Genomic DNA, 20,383 nt, shown 5'->3' with positions numbered 1-20,383 from the left:
TTTTGGAGAATGAATGTGCATTGTATTTCCTACCAATGTGTTGTTTATCTTTCATATTTGCAACTTGGTTTCAAATTTAATTGTAAAAAATTATTCTATTTTGCCGAGTTCTTTTTATACACCCAGAGAGCCATGTGTGTGAGTTTTCTAAAGCTTCTTAGAGATCACTTTCCTTTGCAAAATTACGGGAGCCCCTTATCAATTCAAGCAACGCGGTCAGTTTCTTAGAAACTGAAGTGTTACCTCAGATTATTATGGCAAGTTTTTCACAGAGAGGTGGTGACACAGAGAAGAACATATGCTAAGTCCTTCATGCCATTATATCTGTGAGGTTAGCGGTTCGTGCCATGATATTCGTGAGGTTATACTATGTATCAGTGAGAAGGATTGTTCAGTAAGACGGAGTCAGTGTTCATTCATTTTATTTCTGTGCTATGTTGTCTTTGCACTGAGTTAGTTCTTCGTGTGCAAGTTCTCCTGGGATATATCCAGAGGCTTGCTTTATTCACATGACAGTAGGTCCCAAAGGAATCACGAACCTGTAGATATTGTGTCCATCATTCTAGCGGTGAGGTGTTCAGTGCCAAATATGAATAGACTTGCACCGTACCCAGCAACGAGGGCGACAAACATACCCTGAAATTTAAAGAAGAAAATAAGATGAATGTCATCAGGAAACGAAAGTCAGATTATAAGTAACTTTTAGGTTTGGGTGAATTTCCATTATATTTAGATAAGTAATCACACATTAGTGTAAGGGATACTTCTTCGGTTTATGCTGATGATTTAATACATTACCCATAAATTAGTCATAGCGAGCGATTTAGTGACCTTGGCCTTTGTTGGAGGGTGAAGGCATGCGGTAGAATTTGAAGTACCTTGTCTTAACCATAGGTCTCCTAACCCGGTCTCTGTCAGTTCGATGATCCTGTAGCAAAGAAATATGAATATCACTTTAGCATTAATCACTACAGTGGCATAGAATCTTTACAAAGATTCATGAATAATTCATCACTTTCACTGAAGGCAGAAAATGACATACACAATACACACGATGCAGTACCTCCATTCACGTCCTTCTGAGAGTTTCTGGTTCGTAAAACATACAATAAATCCCTCAATGATTTATCCCTTTAATTTAAGACATGGGTCATCACGGGAGCAGCATACCAGGCTGTGAGAGAGGGAAAAAGAGACTTTGAGAAGCATATTGTGGACAAGGCAGGAGAAAACTCACAACTTTCTCATACGTTCGTGAGGAGAGAATTGTCGGTCAGATGCTACTGGGTTCAGTGGATATACAAGGATTTAGAATGATAAGTTCAAAGGTGTTTTTTTCCTCAGTGGAATACACTATGGCCCTAAGTGTTTTCACTGTGGAAGATACTATAGCCCCAAGGGCTTTTACAGTGGAAGACAATACAAACACAAACGTTTTCACAGAGACAGCTACAACACTAGTGAGATGCGAGAGGGAGAAGGTTTTAGAAGCCACTGAGATATCTACAAAGGACATTAACAAACTGAAGTAGAATATGGATACATACAAGGGTCATTGATCTGATGACATATCACCATATTTGCTATAGATATGGGCAGATACACTAAAGAGAACTGCACGTTCCAGATGCCGCTAGAGATAGGCAAAGTGCCAAGCAAGTGGAAAAGGACCAGGATGAAGCCACTGGACTGTATGCCAGACTGTAGTCTGCAACGTATTGGAAAGGAAATCAGGAATTAAACAGATGACTTTTTATAGAGCAGAAATCACCTAAGTGAGAGTCACCGTGATGGAAGGGAAAGGTCATGTATTAAATTTCTACGGAGAATGGAGCTCTGTTTTAGGCAGAAGGTGAAGCTAATTAAGAACCAGGATCACCAGGCAGGATTAAGGGGGGTCCAATGGAAAGAAGATTTTCTTCGTGTAAAGAAACGATGGATTCATGGAGAAGTTTCCCGGAATAGGTGGAGGTCAGCAGTGAAGTGCCGCATTGATCCTTCCTTAAACCGCAAACTCCACTTGATCGGTGTGAAAGACTTACCGAATGTATGGATTCATAACTGAATATATATGCAGATGATGCCGAGGTCATGAGGAAAGTGAGTTGCCTGCAGATCTGCATCAGCTTGCAAGGGGACCCAGACAAACTTTAAAGTTGATTTGATACATGTTTGATAATATCAAACTAACAAAACGTGAAGTGATGAGCATGGAACAGAGAGAAAGAAGGCCTCAACATGATGTGCATTTGGCCGAAAATAACCTTCAGGATTATGTGTGTGAGACGAACTTAGGAGATAACATCGTCCCTAACCTGTCGCCAGTCTAACATCAAGAGATAAACCGTCTGTTCGTAAATATAAAAATGTTTACAAATATGATTTTATTTCTTGTTGCCTGAGACAGCATAGACAACTAAATGCTATATATATATATATATATATATATATATATATATATATATATATATATATATATATATATATATATATATATATATATATATATATATATATATATATATATATATATATATATATATATATATATATATATATATTTATATGTATATATACATATATATATATTTATACAATTACATGTTGTTCGCTGATGATACAGCGCTGGTGGCTGATTCATGCGAGAAACTGCAGAAGCTGGTGACTGAGTTTGGTAAAGTGTGTGAAAGACGAAGGCTGAGAGTAAATGTGAATAAGAGCAAGGTTATTAGGTACAGTAGGGTTGAGGGTCAAGTCAAGTGGGAGGTAAGTTTGAATGGAGAAAAACTGGAGGAAGTGAAGTGTTTTAGGTATCTGGGAGTGAATTTGGCAGCGGATGGAACCATGGAAGCGGAAGTGGGTGGGGGAGGGGGCGAAAATTCTGGGAGCGTTGAAGAATGTGTGGAAGTCGAGAACATTATCTCGGAAAGCAAAAATGGGTATATTTGAAGGAATAGTTGTTCCATCAATGTTATATGGTTGCGAGGCGTGGGCTATGGATAGAGTTGTGCGGAGGAGGGTGGATGTGATGGTAATGAGATGTTTGAGAACAATATGTGGTGTGAGATGGTTTGATCGAGTAAGTAATGACAGGGTAAGAGAGATGTGTGGTAATAAAAAGAGTGTGGTTGAGAGAGCAGAAGAGGGTGATTTGAAATGGTTTGGTCACATGGAGAGAATGAGTGCGGAAAGATTGACCAAGAGGATATATGTGTCGGAGGTGGAGGGAGCGAGGAGAAGTGGGAGACCAAATTGGAGGTGGAAAGATGGAGTGGAAAAGATTTTGAGTGATCGGGACCTGAACATGCAGGAGGGTGAAAGGCGTGCAAGGAATAGAATGAATTGGAACGATGTGGTATACCGGGGTCGACATGCTGTCACTGGATTGAACCAGGGCATGTGAGGCGTCTGGGGTAAACCATGGAAAGTTGTGTAGGGCCTGGATTTGGTAAGGGAGCTGTGGTTTCGATGCATTATTACATGACAGCTAGAGACTGAGTGTGAACGAATGGGGCCTTTGTTGTCTTTTCCTAGCGCTACATCGCACACATGAGGGGGGGGAAGGGGTTATTATTTCATGTGTGGCGGGTGGCGATGGGAATGAGTAAAGGCAGACAGTATGTACATAAGTACATGTGTATATATGTATATATCTGTGTGTGTATATATATGTATACGTTGAGATGTATAAGTATGTATATTTGTGTGTGTGGACGTGTATGCATATACATGTGTATGTGGGTGGGTTGGGCCATTCTTTCGTCTGTTTCCTTGTGCTACCTCGCTAATATTAAGATCATAATTCTTTGTGTATTTGATAATAGGAGATTCAAAGATATTTCTCTTGGTAATAGAGATAGAGTTAATAACTGAGATGGCGTTACTCCAGTCAATACAATGATCATAGTTTTTAACATGATTAAACAAGGCATTTGATTCTTGTTCCGTTCTTATTCTATATTCATGTTGCTTAAGTCTAACAGAAAGATCCTTACTAGTCTGACCAACATAAAATTTATCACAGTTTCCACAAGGCACTTTATAGATGCAACCAAGAGAATTTTCTGGTGAATTCCTGATTAAGATATTCTTTATAGTATTATTGTTGCTAAAGACAACATTTACATTAAAGGATTTAAGCAACATGGGAAGCAAAGTGAAATTATTATTAAAAGGGAGAACTAAAAGATTCTTGGTGTCAATGGGAGGTTTAAGCTCAGCTCTATAAAATGATTTCTTTGCTAACTTAAAGGATTTATCAATGAAAGATCTATATCTACCACTCTATAATCAAACACATTCAACAAACCTTCAAAATACTTACTTCATTACTACCTGTTATTACCTCCCCATTAGCCCCCTTCACCGATGTTCCCATTTGTTCCCTCGTCTTACGCACGTTATTTACCTTCTTCTAAAACATCTTTTTATTTTCTCTAAAGTTTAATGATACTCTCTCACCCTAACTCTTATTTGCCCTCTTTTCACCTCTTGTACCTTTCTCTTGACCTCCTGCCACTTTCTTTTATCCATCTCCTAGTCATTTGCTCTCCTTCCGAGCTACCAGCGTCCAAACGCCTCTCTCTTTTCTTTCACTGACAACCTTACTTCATCCCACCACTCACTACCCTTTCTAATTTGCCCACCTACCACGTTTCTCATGCCACATGCATCTTTTGCGCGAGCCATCACTGCTTCCTTATATATATATACCCCATTCCTCACCGACTCCCCTCACGTCATTTGCTCTCACCTCTTGCCATTCTACACTTAATCTCTCCTGGTACTTCCTCACACAAGTCTCCTTTCTAAGCTCACTTACTCTCACCACTCTCTTCTCCCCAACATTATCTCTTATTTTGTAGAAACATCTACAAATCTTCACCTTCGCCTCTACAAGATACTGATCAGACATCCCTCCAGTTGCCCATCTCAGCACATTAACATCCAGAAGTCTCTCTTTTACACGTCTGTCAATCAACATGTAATCCAAAAATACTCTTTGACTATCTCTCCTACTCACATACATATACTTATGTATATCTCTCTTTTAAACCAGGTATTCCCAGTCACCAGTCCTTTTTCAGCACAGAAATCTACAAATTCTTCACCATTTCCATATACAACACTGAACACTCAATGTACACCAAATTGCACCCTCAACTACCACATTATTCACCTTCGCATTTAAATCACCTATCATTATAACCCGGTCTCGAGCATCAAAGCTGCTAATACACTCACTAAGCTGCTCCCAAAACACTTGCCTCTCATGATCTTCCTTTTCATGACCAAGTGCATAGGCACCAATAATCACCCATCTCTCTCCATACACATTCAGTTTTACCGACATCAATCTGAAATTTACTTTTTTACACCTTATCACATACTCCCACAACTCCTGCTTCAGGAGTATTGCTGCTCCTTCCTTAGCTCTTGATCTCTCGCGGAGGGGCTGGAAATCCTCTCCTCTCGTTTTTTTTTTTTCTTTAATTTTCCAAAAGTAGGAACAGTGAAGGGGCCAGGTGAGGATATTACCTCAAAAGCCCAGTCCTCTGTTCTTAACTTTACCTCGCTAATGCGGGAAATGGCGAATAGTATGAAAGAAAACAAACATATATATATATATATATATATATATATATATATATATATATATATATATATATATATATATATATATATATATATATATATATATATATATATATATATATATATATATATATATATATATATCCCTGGGGATAGGGGTGAAAGAATACTTCCCACGCATTCCTCACGTGTCGTAGAAGGCGAATAGAGGGGGGCCAGAAATCCTCTCCTCCTTGTATTTTAACTTTCTAAAAATGGGAAACAGAAGGAGTCACGCGGGGAATGCTCATCCTCCTCGTAGACTCGGATTGGGGTGTCTAAATGTGTGTGGATGTAACCAAGATGTGAAAAAAGGAGAGATAGGTAGTATGTTTGAGGAAAGGAACCTGGATGTTTTGGCTCTGAGTGAAACGAAGCTCAAGGGTAAAGGGGAAGAGTGGTTTGGGAGTGTCTTGGGAGTAAAGTCAGGGGTTAATGAGAGGACAAGAGCAAGGGAAGGAGTAGCACTACTCCTGAAACAGGAGTTGTGGGAGTATGTGATAGAATGTAAGAAAGTAAATTCTCGATTAATATGGGTAAAACTGAAAGTTGATGGAGAGAGATGGGTGATTATTGGTGCATATGCACCTGGGCATGAGAAGAAAGATCATGAGAGGCAAGTGTTTTGGGAGCAGCTGAATGAGTGTGTTAGTGGTTTTGATGCACAAGACCGGGTTATAGCGATGGGTGATTTGAATGCAAAGGTGAGTAATGTGGCAGTTGAGGGAATAATTGGTATAATTGGGGTGTTCAGTGTTGTGAATGGAAATGGTGAAGAGCTTGTAGATTCATGTGCTGAAAAAGGACTGGTGATTGGGAATACCTGGTTTTAAAAAGCGAGATGTACATAAGTATACGTATGTAAGTAGGAGAGATGGCCAGAGAGCGTTATTGGATTACGTGTTAATTGGCAGGCGCGCGAAAGAGAGACTTTTGGATGTTAATGTGCTGAAAGGTGCAACTGGAGGGATGTCTGATCATTATCTTGTGGAGGCTAAGGTGAAGATTTGTATGGGTTTTCAGAAAAGAAGAGTGAATGTTGGGGTGAAGAGGGTGGTGAGAGTAAGTGAGCTTGGGAAGGAGACTTGTGTGGGGAAGTACCAGGAGAGACTGAGTACAGAATGGAAAAAGGTGAGAACAATGGAAGTAAGGGGAGTTGGGGAGGAATGGGATGTATTTAGGGAATCAGTGATGGATTGTGCAAAAGATGCTTGTGGCATGAGAAGCGTGGGAGGTGGGTTGATTAGAAAGGGTAGTGAGTGGTGGGATGAAGAAGTAAGATTATTAGTGAAACAGAAGAGAGAGGCATTTGGACTATTTTTGCAGGGAAAAAATGCAATTGAGTGGGAGATGTATAAAAGAAAGAGACAGGAGGTCAAGAGAAAGGTGCAAGAGGTTAAAAAGAGGGCAAATGAGAGTTGGGGTGAGAGAGTATCATTAAATTACAGCGAGAATAAAAAGATGTTCTGGAAGGAGGTAAATAAAGTGCGTAAGACAAGGGAGCAAATGGGAACTTCAGTGAAGGGGGCTAATGAGGAGGTGATAACAAGTAGTGGTGATGTGAGAAGATGGAGTGAGTATTTTGAAGGTTTGTTGAATGTGTTTGATGATAGAGTGGCAGATATAGGGTGTTTTGGTCGAGGTGTTGTGCAAAGTGAGAGGGTTAGGGGAAATGATTTGGTAAACAGAGAAGAGGTAGTAAAAGCTTTGCGGAAGATGAAAGCCGGCAAGGCAGCAGATTTGGATGGTATTGCAGTAGAATCTATTAAAAAAGGGGGTGACTGTATTGTTGACTGGTTGGTAAGGTTATCTAATGTATGTATGACTCATAGTGAGGTGCCTGAGGATTGGCGGAATGCGTGCATAGTGCCATTGTACAAAGGCAAAGGGGATAAGAGTGAGTGCTCAAATTACAGAGGTATAAGTTTGTTGAGTATTCCTGGTAAATTATATGGGAGGGTATTGATTGAGAGGGTGAAGGCATGTACAGAGCATCAGATTGGGGAAGAGCAGTGTGGTTTCAGAAGTGGTAGAAGGTGTGTGGATCAGGTGTTTGCTTTGAAGAATGTATGTGAGAAATACTTAGAAAAGCAAATGGATTTTTATGTAGCATTTATGGATCTGGAGAAGGCATATGATAGAGTTGATAGTGATGCTCTGTGGAAGGTATTAAGAATATATGGTGTGGGAGGCAAGTTGTTAGAAGCAGTGAAAAGTTTTTATCGAGGATGTAAGGCATGTGTACGTGTAGGAAGAGAGGAAAGTGATTGGTTCTCAGTGAATGTAGGTTTGCGGCAGGGGTGTGTAATGTCTCCATGGTTGTTTAATTTGTTTATGGATGGGGTTGTTAGGGAGGTGAATGCAAGAGTTTTGCAAAGAGGGGCAAGTATGAAGTCTGTAGTGGATGAGAGAGCTTGGGAAGTGAGTCAGTTGTTGTTCGCTGATGATACAGCGCTGGTGGCTGATTCATGTGAGAAAATGCAGAAGCTGGTGACTGAGTTTGGTAAAGTGTGTGAAAGAAGAAAGTTAAGAGTAAATGTGAATAAGAACAAGGTTATTAGGTACAGTAGGGTTGAGGGTCAAGTCAATTGGGAGGTAAGTTTGAATGGAGAAAAACTGGAGGAAGTAAAGTGTTTTAGATATCTGGGAGTGGATCTGGCAGCGGATGGAACCATGGAAGCGGAAGTGGATCATAGGGTGCGGGAGGGGGCGAAAATCCTGGGAGCCTTGAAGAATGTGTGGAAGACGAGAACATTATCTCGGAAAGCAAAAATGGGTATGTTTGAAGAAATAGTGGTTCCAACAATGTTGTATGGTTGCGAGGCGTAGGCTATGGATAGAGTTGGTCGCAGGAGGGTGGATGTGCTGGAAATGAGATGTTTGAGGACAATGTGTGGGGTGAAGTGGTTTGATAGAGTAAGTAATGTAAGGGTAAGAGATATGTGTGGAAATAAAAAGAGCGTGGTTGAGAGAACAGAAGAGGGTGTTTTGAAATGGTTTGGTCACATGGAGAGAATGAGTGAGGAAAGATTGACCAAGAGGATATGTGTCGGAGGTGGAGGGAACGAGAAGTTGGAGACCAAATTGGAGGTGGAAAGATGGAGTGAAAAAGATTTTGAGTGATCGGGGCCTGAACATGCAAGAGGTTGAAAGGCGTGCAAGGAATAAAGTGAATTGGATCGACGTGGTATACCGGGTTGACGTGATGTCAGTGGATTGAATCAGGGCATGTGAAGCGTCTGGGGTAAACCATGGAAAGTTGTGTGGGGCCTGGATGTGGAAAGGGAGCTGTGGTTTCGGGCATTATTGCATGACAGCTAGAGACTGAGTGTGAACGAATGTGGCCTTTGTTGTCTTTTCCTAGCTCTACCTCGCACACATGAGGGGGAGGGGGATGGTAATCCATGTGTGGCGAGGTGGCGATGGGAATGAATAAAGGCAGATAGTGTGAATTGTGTTCATGGGTATATATGTATGTGTCTGTGTGTATATATATATATGTGTACATTAAGATGTATAGGTATATATATTTGCGTGTGTGGACGTGTATGTATATGCATGTGTATGGGGGTGGGTTGGGCCATTTCTTTCGTCTGTTTCCTTGCGCTACCTCGCAAACGCGGAAGACAGCTACAAAGCAAAATGAAATAAATCAATAAATATATATAGGGGATAGGGGAGAAAGAATACTTCCCACGTATTCCCTGCGTGTCGTAGAAGGCGACTAAAAGGGGAGGGAGCGGGGGGCTGGAAATCCTCCCCTCTCGTTTTTTTTTTTTTTTTTTTAATTTTCCAAAAGAAGGAACAGAGAATTGGGTCAGGTGAGGGTATTCCCTCAAGGCCCAGTCCTCTGTTCTTAACGCTACCTGGCTAATGCGGGAAATGGCGAATAGTTTGAAAGATATATATATATATATATATATATATATATATACATATATATATATATATATATATATATATATATATATATATATATATATATATATATATATATATATATATATAAACACTTTAGATATTGTAGTATACATTTCTTGGTATTATCTACTCTGAAGCAACAAAAAAACTATTCGGGTAGATCTACAAATTATGAGCCATTATCAAGTTACAACTAACCAACACCTGACTAATGTATATAAAAATCGTATTAGAATTATGTTAAAGAAAATGTTTTATATATATATATATATATATATATATATATATATATATATATATATATATATATATATATATATATATATATATAATAAGTATCAACAGTGTAACAGAAAAATAGGAAACTCCAATACCTTTTACTTAAGGCTGGAACAAGAGGACTGTGCTTATGACCAATCAGGCTTTGCAACAGAGGGAAGAATCCTTTCTTGGATGTATAGAAGTCGCAGCTCCCTGTTGGTGATTTTGGTCATTAAACGATTGAGATCAAACAAGCATTAATACAAGTAGGGAATAAAGAAGAGAAATATTATCAAGACGAGGTTTAGATGAGCCACTTAATATGAACTGGATCTTGAGTGTGTGAATATATAGAGAAAAGATAACCTCAACTTTTCTGACAATTTTGCTCTTTATCCTTTTCACTGGCGATCGTTTTCGTCTCATAAACGTTTAAATAATTCTTTTTTATTTCTTTACCCGCTCTTTATCGCCCCATTTTCTGTCCTCGAAAAAGTGTTTTTTTTCTGACTGGAGTCTTCGATATATATATATATATATATATATATATATATATATATATATATATATATATATATATATATATATATATAATATATATATATATATATATATATATATATATATATATATATATATATATATATATATATATATATATATATATATATATTCATATATGTATATATATTCCTATAAGTCCACGGGGAAAATGAGACACGAGAAGTTCCCAAGTGTACTTTCGTGTAATAATCACATCATCAGGGGAGACACAAGAGAGAAATATAAGATAAGAGTCAGTTGATATAGAACGAAGAGACGTAGCTATAAAGCCATTTGGCAAACATGTGATTGTTCAAGACAGACAAAGAGCGTATCATAAACTTATTATGTGGACAAGAAGGTGAATTGTTTACAAATTCTATCAACAACAAAGTTATCGAATTTGTATAGACCTTTAATATTATTAGAATTATAATTCTTTGTGTATTTAGTAATGGAAGATTCAATGATATTTCTCTTGGTACTGAAGTTAGAGTTAATAAGTGAGATGGAATTACTCCAGTCAATGCAATGATCATATTTGTTAACGTGATTAAACAAGGCATTTGATTCTTATCCTGCTCTCATACTATATTTATGTTGCTTAGGTCGAACAGAAAGATCCTTACCAGTCTGCCCAACGTAAAACTTATCACAATTTCTACATGGCACTTTACTGATGCAACTAGGAGAATTTTCTAGTGAGTTCCAGATTAAGATGCTTTTTATAGTATTATTATTGATGAAGGTAATAATAAGTAGTGGTGATGTGAGAAGATGGAGTGAGTATTTTGAGGTTTGTTGAATGTGTTAGATGATAGAGTGGCAGACATGAGGTGTTTTGGTCGAGGTGGTGTGCGAAGTGAGAGAGTCAGGGAGAATGGCTCATGGTGAAGTGTCTGAGGATTGGCGGAATGCATGCATAGTGCCATTGTACAAAGGGAAATTACAGAGGAATAAGTCTATTGAATATTCCTGGAAAATTATATGGGAGGGTATTGATTGAAAGGGTGAAAGCATGTACAGAGCATCAGATTGGGGAAGAGCGGTGTGGTTTCAGAAGTGGTAGAGGATGTGTGGATCAGGTGATAGAGATGCTCTGTGGAAGGTTTTAAGAGTATATGGTGTGGGAGGCAAGTCGCTAGAAGCAGTGAAAAGTTTTTATCGAGGATGCAAGGCATGTGTACGAGTAGGAAAAGAGGAAAGTGATTGGTTCCCAGTGAATGTCCGTTTGCGGTAGGGGTGCGTGATGTCTCCATGGTTGTTTAATTTGTTTATGGATGGGGTTGTCATGGAGGTGAATGCAAGAGTTTTGGAGAGAGGGGCAAGTATACAGTTTGTTGTGGATGAGAGAGCTTGGGAAGTTGTTGTTCGATGATGATACAGCTCTGGTGGTTGATTCGGGTGAGAAACTGCAGAAGCTGGTGTGTGAGTTTGGTAGTGTGTGAAAGAAGAAAGCTGAGAGTAAATGTGAATAAGAGCAAGGTTATTAGGTACAGTAGGGTTGAGGGACAAGTCAGTCGGGAAGTAAGTTTGAATGGAGAAAAACTGGAGGAAGTGAAGCGTTTTAGATATCTGGAGTGGATTTGGCGGCGGATGGAACCATGGAAGCGGAAGTGAGTCACAAGGTGTGGGAGGGGGCGAAAGTTATGGGAGCATTCGAAAATGTGTGGAAGGCAAGAACATTATCTCAGAAAGCAAAAATGGGTATGTTTGAAGGAATAGTGGTTCTAACAATGCTATATGGTTGCGAGGCGTGGGCTATAGATAGTGTTGTGTGGAGGAGGGTGGATATATTGGAAATGAGATATTTGAGGACAACATGTGGTGTGAGGTTGTTTGATCGAGTGAGTAATGAAAGGGTAATTGAGATGTGTGGTAATGAAAAGAGTGTGGTTGAGAGGGCAGAAGAGGGAGTATTGAAATGGTTTGGTCACAGATAATGAGTGAGGAAAGATTAACAAAGAGGATATATGTGTCAGAGGTAGAGGGAACGAGAAGTGCGAGACCAAACTGGAGGTAGCTGATTTGGGTGAGAAACTGCAGAAGCTGGTGACTGAGTTTGGTAAATTGTGTGAAAGAAGAAAGCTGAGAGTAAATGTAAATAAGAGCAAGGTTATTAGGTACAGTAAGGTTGAGGGACAAGTCAACCTGGGAGGTAAGCTTTGACTGAAGAAAAACTGGAGGAAGTAAAGTGTTTTAGATATCTGGGAGTGGATTTGGCAACTGATGGAACCATGGAAACGAAAATGACATGTTTGAGGACAATATGTGGTGTGAGGTGGTTTGATCAAGTAATGAAAGGGTAAGAGAGACGTGTGGTAATAAAAAGAGTGTGGTTGAAAGAGCAGAATAGGGTGTTTTGAAATGGTTTGGTCACATGGAGAGAATGAGTGAGGAAAGATTGTCAAAGAGGATATATGTGTCAGAGGTGGAGGGAACGAGAAGTGGGAGACCAAATTGGAGGTGGAAAGGTGGAGTGAAAAATATTTTGAGTCGATCGGGGCCTGAACATGCAGGAGGGTGAAGGGCTTGCAAGGAATAACGAGAATTGGAACGATGTGGTACACCGGGGTCAACGTGCTGTCAGTGGATTGAACCAGGGCATTTGAAGCATCAGAGGTAAACCATGGAAAGTTTTGTGGGGCCTGGATGTGAAAAGGGAGCTATGGTTTCGGTGCATTATACATGACAGCTAGAGACTGAGTGTGAACGAATGTAGCCTTTGTTGTCTTTTCCTAGCGCTACCTCGCGTACATGCCGGGGAGGTGGCTGTCAAGTGTATACATTGAGATGTATAGGTATATATGTGTGAGTGTGTGGACGTGTATGTATATACACATGTATACACACACGCAAATATACATACCTATAAATGTCAACGTATACATAAACATACACACACAGAGATATACATATATACAGATGTACATAATTCATACTGTCTGCTTTTATTCATTCCCACGCACCTCGCCACACATGAAATACATCCCCCTCCCCCCTCATGTGTGCCAGGTAGCGCTAGGAAAAGACAACAAAGGCCACATTCATTCACACTCAGTCTCTAGCTATCATGGGATAATGCATCGAAACCACAGCTCTCTTTCCACATCCAGGCCGCACAGAACTTTCCATGGCTTACCCCAGACGCTTCACATGCCCTGGTTCAATCCATCGACCCCGGTATACAACATCGTTCCAATTCACTCTATTCCTTGCACGCCTTTCATCCTCCTGCATGTTCAAGCCCTGATCAATCAAAATCTTTTTCACTCCATCTTTCCACCTCCAATTTGGTCTCCCACTTCTCTTCGTTCCTTCCACCTCTGACACATATATCCTATTTGTCAATCTTTCTTCACTCATTCTCTTCATGTGACCAAACCATTTCAAAACACCCTCTTCTGCTCTCTCAACCACACTCTTTTTATTACCACACATCTCTCTTACCCTATTATTACTTACTCGATCAAACCACCTCACACCACATATTGTCCTCAAACATCTCATTTCCAGCACATCCACCCTCCTGCGCACAACTCTACCTATAGCCCACGCCTCGCATCCATATAACATTGTTGGAACCACTATTCCTTCAAACATACCCATTTTTGCTTTCCGAGATAATGTTCTCGACTTCCACACATTCTTCAAGGCTCTCAGAATCTTCGCCCCCTCCCCAACCCTATGATTCACTTCCACTTCCATGGTTCCATCCGCTGCCAGATCCACTCCTAGATATCTAAAACACTTCACTTTCTCCAGTTTTTCTCCATTCAAACTTACCTCCCAATTGACTTGACCCTCAACCCTACTGTACCTAATAACCTTGCTCTTATCAACATTTACTCTCAACTTTCTTCTTTCACACACTTTACCAAACTCAGTCACCAGCTTCTGCAGTCTCTCAAATGAATCAGCCACCAATGCTGTATCATCAGCGAACAACAACTGACTCACTTCCCAAGCTCTCTCATCCACAGCAGACTGCATACTTGCCCCTCTTTCCAAAACTCTTGCATTCACCTCCCTAACAACCCCATCCATAAACAAATTAAACAACCATGGAGACATCACATACCCCTGCCGCAAACCTACATTCACTGAGAACCAATCACTTTCCTCTCTTCCTACACGTACACATGCCTTACATCCTCGCTAAAATCTTTTCACTGCTTCTAACAACTTGCCTCCTACATCATATATTCTTAATACCTTCCACAGAGCATCTCTATCAACTCTATCATATGCCTTCTCCAGATCCATAAATGCTACATACAAATCCATTTGCTTTTCTAAGTATTTCTCACATACATTCTTCAAAGCAAACACCTGATCCACACATCCTCTACCACTTTTGAAATTACACTGCTCTTCCCCAATCTGATGCTCTGTACATGCCTTCACCCTCTCAATCAATACCCTCCCATATAATTTACCAGGAATACTCAACAAACTTATACCCCTGTAATTTGAGCACTCACTCTTATCCCCTTTGCCCTATATAGAGTGGCACTATGCAAACATTCCGCCAATCCTCAGGCACCTCACCATGAATCATATATACATTAAATAACCTTACCAACCAGTCCACAATACAGTCACCCCTTTTTGATAGATTCCACTGCAATACCATCCAAACCCGCTGAATTGCCGGCTTCCATCTTACGTAAAGCTTTTATTACCTCTTCTCTGTTTACCAAATCATTTTCCCTAACCGTCTCACTTTGCACACCACCTCGACCAAAACACCCTATATCTGCCCCTCTATCATCAAACATATTCAACATACCTTCAAAATACTCACTTTATCTCCTCACATCACCACTACTTGTTATCACCTCCCCATTTGCTCCTTTCACTGAAGTTCCCATTTGTTCCCTTGTCTTACGCACTCTATTTACCTCCTTCTAAAACATCATTTTTTTCTCCCTAAAATTTAATATTACTCTCTCATCCCAACTCTCATTTGCCCTCTTTTTCACCTCTTGCACCTTTCTCTTGACCTGCCTCTTTCTTTTATACATCTCCCACTAATTTGAATTATTTCCCTGCAAAATCGTCCAAATGCCTCTCTCTTCTCTTTCACTAATAATCTTACTTCTTTATCCCACCACTCACTACCCTTTCTAATCTGCCTACCTCCCACGCTTCTCATGCCACAAGCATCTTTTGTGCAAGCCATCACTGCTTCCCTAAATACATCCCATTCCTCCCCCACTCCCCTTACCTTCCTTTGTTCTGCACCCTTTCCATTCTGTACTCAGTCTCTCCTGGTACTTCCTCACACAAGTCTCCTTCCCAAGCTCACTTACTCTCACCACTCTCTTCACCCCAACATTCTCTCTTCTTTTCTGAAAACCTTTACAAATTTTCACCTTCACCTCCACGAGATAATGATCAGACATCCCTAAAGTTGCACCTCTCAACACATTAAGATCCAAAAGTCTCTCTTTCGCTCGCCTATCAATTAACACGTAATCCAATAACGCTCTCTGGCCATCTCTCCTATTTACATACGTATACTTATGTATATCTCGCTTTTTAAACCAGGTATTCCCAATCACCAGTCCTTTTTCAGCACATAAATCTACAAGCTCTTCACCATTTCCATTTACAACACTGAACACTCCATGTATACGAATTAATCCCTCAACTGATACATTACTCACCTTTGCATTCAAATCACCCATCACTATAACCCGGTCTCGTGCATCAAAACTACTAACACATTCATTCAGCTGCTCCCAAAACACTTGCCTCTCATGATCTTTCTTCTCATGCCCAGGTGAATATGCACCAATAATCACCCATTTCTCTCCATCAACTTTTAGTTTTACCCATATCAATCAAGAGTTTACTTTCTTACACTCTATCACATACTCCCACCACTCCTGTTTCAGGAGTAGTGCTACTCCTTCCCTTGCTCTTGTCCTCTCACTATCTCCTGACTTCACTCCCAAGACATTCCCAAACCAATCCTCCCCTTTACCCTTTAGCTTCGTTTCACTCAGATCCAAAACATCCAGGTTCCTTTCCTCAAACATACTACCTAATCTCTCCTTTTTTCTCATCTTGGTTACATCCACACACATTTAGACACACCCCAATCTGAGCCTTCGAGGAGGATGTGCACTCCCGCGTGACTCCTTCTTCTGTTTCCTCTTTTAGAAAGTTGAAATACGAGGAGGGGAGGGTTTCTAGCCCCCCGCTCCCGTCCCCTCTAGTCCCCTTCTACGACACGTGAGGAATGCGTGGGAAACATTCTTTCTCCCCTATCCCCAAGGATATATATATATATATATATATATATATATATATATATATATATATATATATATATATATATATATATATCACAATTTTTCGCGTGATCAAGATATTCCTATGAGTCCATTTCCGTGTTTCATTTTCGCCGTGGACTCAGACGAAGCAGGCGCAGCTCCTCTACTGACGCAGCTACAGCAGCAGGGGCAGGCCGAGCCGTGGCAGAAAGGTGGAGCAAGGACATGGTCACACCCATCGACAACGGTAACCTCCAGAAGACCGATTTCGACGATGAAGGCCTACACTGTGGCTGAGAGATTGACTTGAGGAGGCAGAAGTGATATTGTGACAGTGATTGTGTCAGCGTCGCGTCGCCTCGCCGCAGTGTATCGAGACAGACTTCCCCAGAACTTTTAAAGGGGAAGTAAATGTTTATAGTTGTGTTAATGGAGTGATAGTTTTCATGCATGGTGTTTTTGACAAGAAAATAGTGAAGTTGGAGAAAAATGTAGCTTAGACATTGAAGCTTATTGACACAGTGGTGAAATTGATGAGAACTGCTATTGACGTTTGTGTGAATAAATTGTACATTTCCTTTCCATAGCCAGAGGTTGAACCATTATGTGACATTCTTTTTTTTTCATTCATTTCAAGCTAAAAGTTTGTTTTCTAAATTGTTTCTTACATTTTTCATATGTATATATATGTATGTGTGTGTGTGTGTGTGTATGTGCATATGTGTGTGTGTGTGTGTGTGTGTGTGTGTGTATGTATATATATATGTATATTATCCCTGGGGATAGGGGTGAAAGAATACTTCCCACGTATTCCTCGCGTGTCGTAGAAAGCGACTAGAGGGGACGGGAGCGGGGGGCCGGAAATCCTCCCCTCCTTGTATTAACTTTCTAAAATGGGAAACAGAAGAAGGAGTCACGCGGGGAGTGATCATCCTCCTCGAAGGCTCAGAGTGGGGTGCCTAAATGTGTGTGGATGTAACCAAGATGTGAAAAAAGGAGAGATAGGTAGTATGTTTGAGGAAAGGAACCTGGATGTTTTGGCTCTGAGTGAAACGAAGCTCAAGGGTAAAGGGGAAGAGTGGTTTGGAAATGTCTGGGGAGTGAAGTCAGGGGTTAGTGAGAGGACAAGAGCAAGGGAAGGAGTAGCAATACTCCTGAAACAGGAGTTGTGGGAGTATGTGATAGAATGTAAGAAAGTAAATTCTCGATTAATATGGGTAAAATTGAAAGTTGATGGAGAGAGGTGGGTGATTATTGGTGCATATGCACCTGGGCATGAGAAGAAAGATCATGAGAGGCAAGTGTTTTGGGAGCAGCTAAATGAGTGTGTTAGCGGTTTTGATGCACGAGACCGGGTTATAGTGATGGGTGATTTGAATGCAAAGGTGAGTAATGTGGCAGTTGAGGGAATAATTGGTATGCATGGGGTGTTCAGTGTTGTAAATGGAAATGGTGAAGAGCTTGTAGATTTATGTGCTGAAAAAGGACTGATGATTGGGAATACCTGGTTTAAAAAGCGAGATATACATAAGTATACTTATGTAAGTAGGAGAGATGGCCAGAGAGCGTTATTGGATTACGTGTTAATTGACAGGCGTGCGAAAGAGAGACTTTTGGATGTTAATGTGCTGAGAGGTGCAACTGGAGGGATGTCTGATCATTATCTTGTGGAGGCTAAGGTGAAGATTAGTATGGGTTTTCAGAAAAGAGGAGTGAATGTTGGGGTGAAGAAGGTGGTGAGAGTAAGTGAGCTTGGGAAGGAGACCTGTGTGGGGAAGTACCAGGAGAGACTGTGTACAGAATGGAAAAAGGTGAGAACAATGGAAGTAAGGGGAGTGGGGGAGGAATGGGATGTATTTAGGGAATCAGTGATGGATTGCGCAAAAGATGCTTGTGGCATGAGAAGAGTGGGAGGTGGGCTGTTTAGAAAGGGTAGTGAGTGGTGGGATGAAGAAGTAAGAGTATTAGTGAAAGAGAAGAGAGAGGCATTTGGACGATTTTTGCAGGGAAAAAATGCAATTGAGTGGGAGAAGTATAAAAGAAAGAGACAGGAGGTCAAGAGAAAGGTGCAAGAGGTGAAAAAAAGGGCAAATGAGAGTTGGGGTGAGAGACTATCAGTAAATTTTAGGGAAAATAAAAAGATGTTCTGGAAGGAGGTAAATAGGGTGCGTAAGACAAGGGAGCAAATGGGAACTTCAGTGAAGGGCGTAAATGGGGAGGTGATAACAAGTAGCGGTGATGTGAGAAGGAGATGGAATGAGTATTTTGAAGGTTTGTTGAATGTGTCTGATGACAGAGTGGCAGATATAGGGTGTTTTGGTCGAGGTGGTGTGCAAAGTGAGAGGGTTAGGGAAAATGATTTGGTAAACAGAGAAGAGGTAGTAAAAGCTTTGCGGAAGATGAAAGCCGGCAAGGCAGCAGGTTTGGATGGTATTGCAGTGGAATTTATTAAGAAAGGGGGTGACTGTATTGTTGACTGGTTGGTAAGGTTATTTAATGTATGTATGACTCATGGTGAGGTGCCTGAGGATTGGCGGAATGCGTGCATAGTGCCATTGTACAAAGGCAAAGGGGATAAGAGTGAGTGCTCAAATTACAGAGGTATAAGTTTGTTGAGTATTCCTGGTAAATTATATGGGAGGGTATTGATTGAGAGGGTGAAGGCATGTACAGAGCATCAGATTGGGGAAGAGCAGTGCGGTTTCAGAAGTGGTAGAGGATGTGTGGATCAGGTGTTTGCTTTGAAGAATGTATGTGAGAAATACTTAGAAAAGCAAATGGATTTGTATGTAGCATTTATGGATCTGGAGAAGGCATATGATAGAGTTGATAGAGATGCTCTGTGGAAGGTATTAAGAATATATGGTGTGGGAGGCAAGTTGTTAGAAGCAGTGAAAAGTTTTTATCGAGGATGTAAGGCATGTGTACGTGTAGGAAGAGAGGAAAGTGATTGGTTCTCAGTGAATGTAGGTTTGCGGCAGGGGTGTGTGATGTCTCCATGGTTGTTTAATTTGTTTATGGATGGGGTTGTAAGGGAGGTAAATGCAAGAGTCCTGGAAAGAGGGGCAAGTATGAAGTCTGTTGGGGATGAGAGAGCTTGGGAAGTGAGTCAGTTGTTGTTCGCTGATGATACAGCGCTGGTGGCTGATTCATGTGAGAAACTGCAGAAGCTGGTGACTGAGTTTGGTAAAGTGTGTGGAAGAAGAAAGTTGAGAGTAAATGTGAATAAGAGCAAGGTTATTAGGTACAGTAGGGGTGAGGGTCAAGTCAATTGGGAGGTGAGTTTGAATGGAGAAAAACTGGAGGAAGTGAAGTGTTTTAGATATCTGGGAGTGGATCTGTCAGCGGATGGAACCATGGAAGCGGAAGTGGATCATAGGGTGGGGGAGGGGGCGAAAATTTTGGGAGCCTTGAAAAATGTGTGGAAGTCGAGAACACTATCTCGGAAAGCAAAAATGGGTATGTTTGAGGGAATAGTGGTTCCAACAATGTTGTATGGTTGCGAGGCGTGGGCTATGGATAGAGATGTGCGCAGGAGGATGGATGTGCTGGAAATGAGATGTTTGAGGACAATGTGTGGTGTGAGGTGGTTTGATCGAGTAAGTAACGTAAGGGTAAGAGAGATGTGTGGAAATAAAAAGAGCGTGGTTGAGAGAGCAGAAGAGGGTGTTTTGAAATGGTTTGGGCACATGGAGAGAATGAGTGAGGAAAGATTGACCAAGAGGATATATGTGTCGGAG

The 20,383-nt window shown here is 40.7% G+C and overlaps 1 protein-coding gene across 1 annotated transcript in view; it reads right to left on the bottom strand.

Moving 5' to 3' along the window:
- Nucleotides 1–413: 413 nt before the first annotated feature.
- LOC139756952 (glutamate receptor-like) overlaps nucleotides 414–20,383 on the bottom strand; it is a 61,771-nt gene continuing 41,801 nt past the window's right edge. The window contains exons 9-11 of the mRNA XM_071676896.1: nucleotides 9,930–10,029; nucleotides 799–928; nucleotides 414–636 (exon numbers count right to left, since the gene is read on the bottom strand). The gene's annotated coding sequence lies outside the window, so the exon portion shown is untranslated. The remainder of the gene's footprint in view (nucleotides 637–798; nucleotides 929–9,929; nucleotides 10,030–20,383) is intronic.

Source organism: Panulirus ornatus, chromosome 23, assembly GCF_036320965.1.
Source record: "Panulirus ornatus isolate Po-2019 chromosome 23, ASM3632096v1, whole genome shotgun sequence".
In the NCBI taxonomy this organism is placed as follows: Eukaryota; Metazoa; Arthropoda; class Malacostraca; order Decapoda; family Palinuridae; genus Panulirus; species Panulirus ornatus.
Note: the sequence above shows the minus strand (reverse complement) of the source record. Positions and strands in the feature narration are given on the sequence as shown.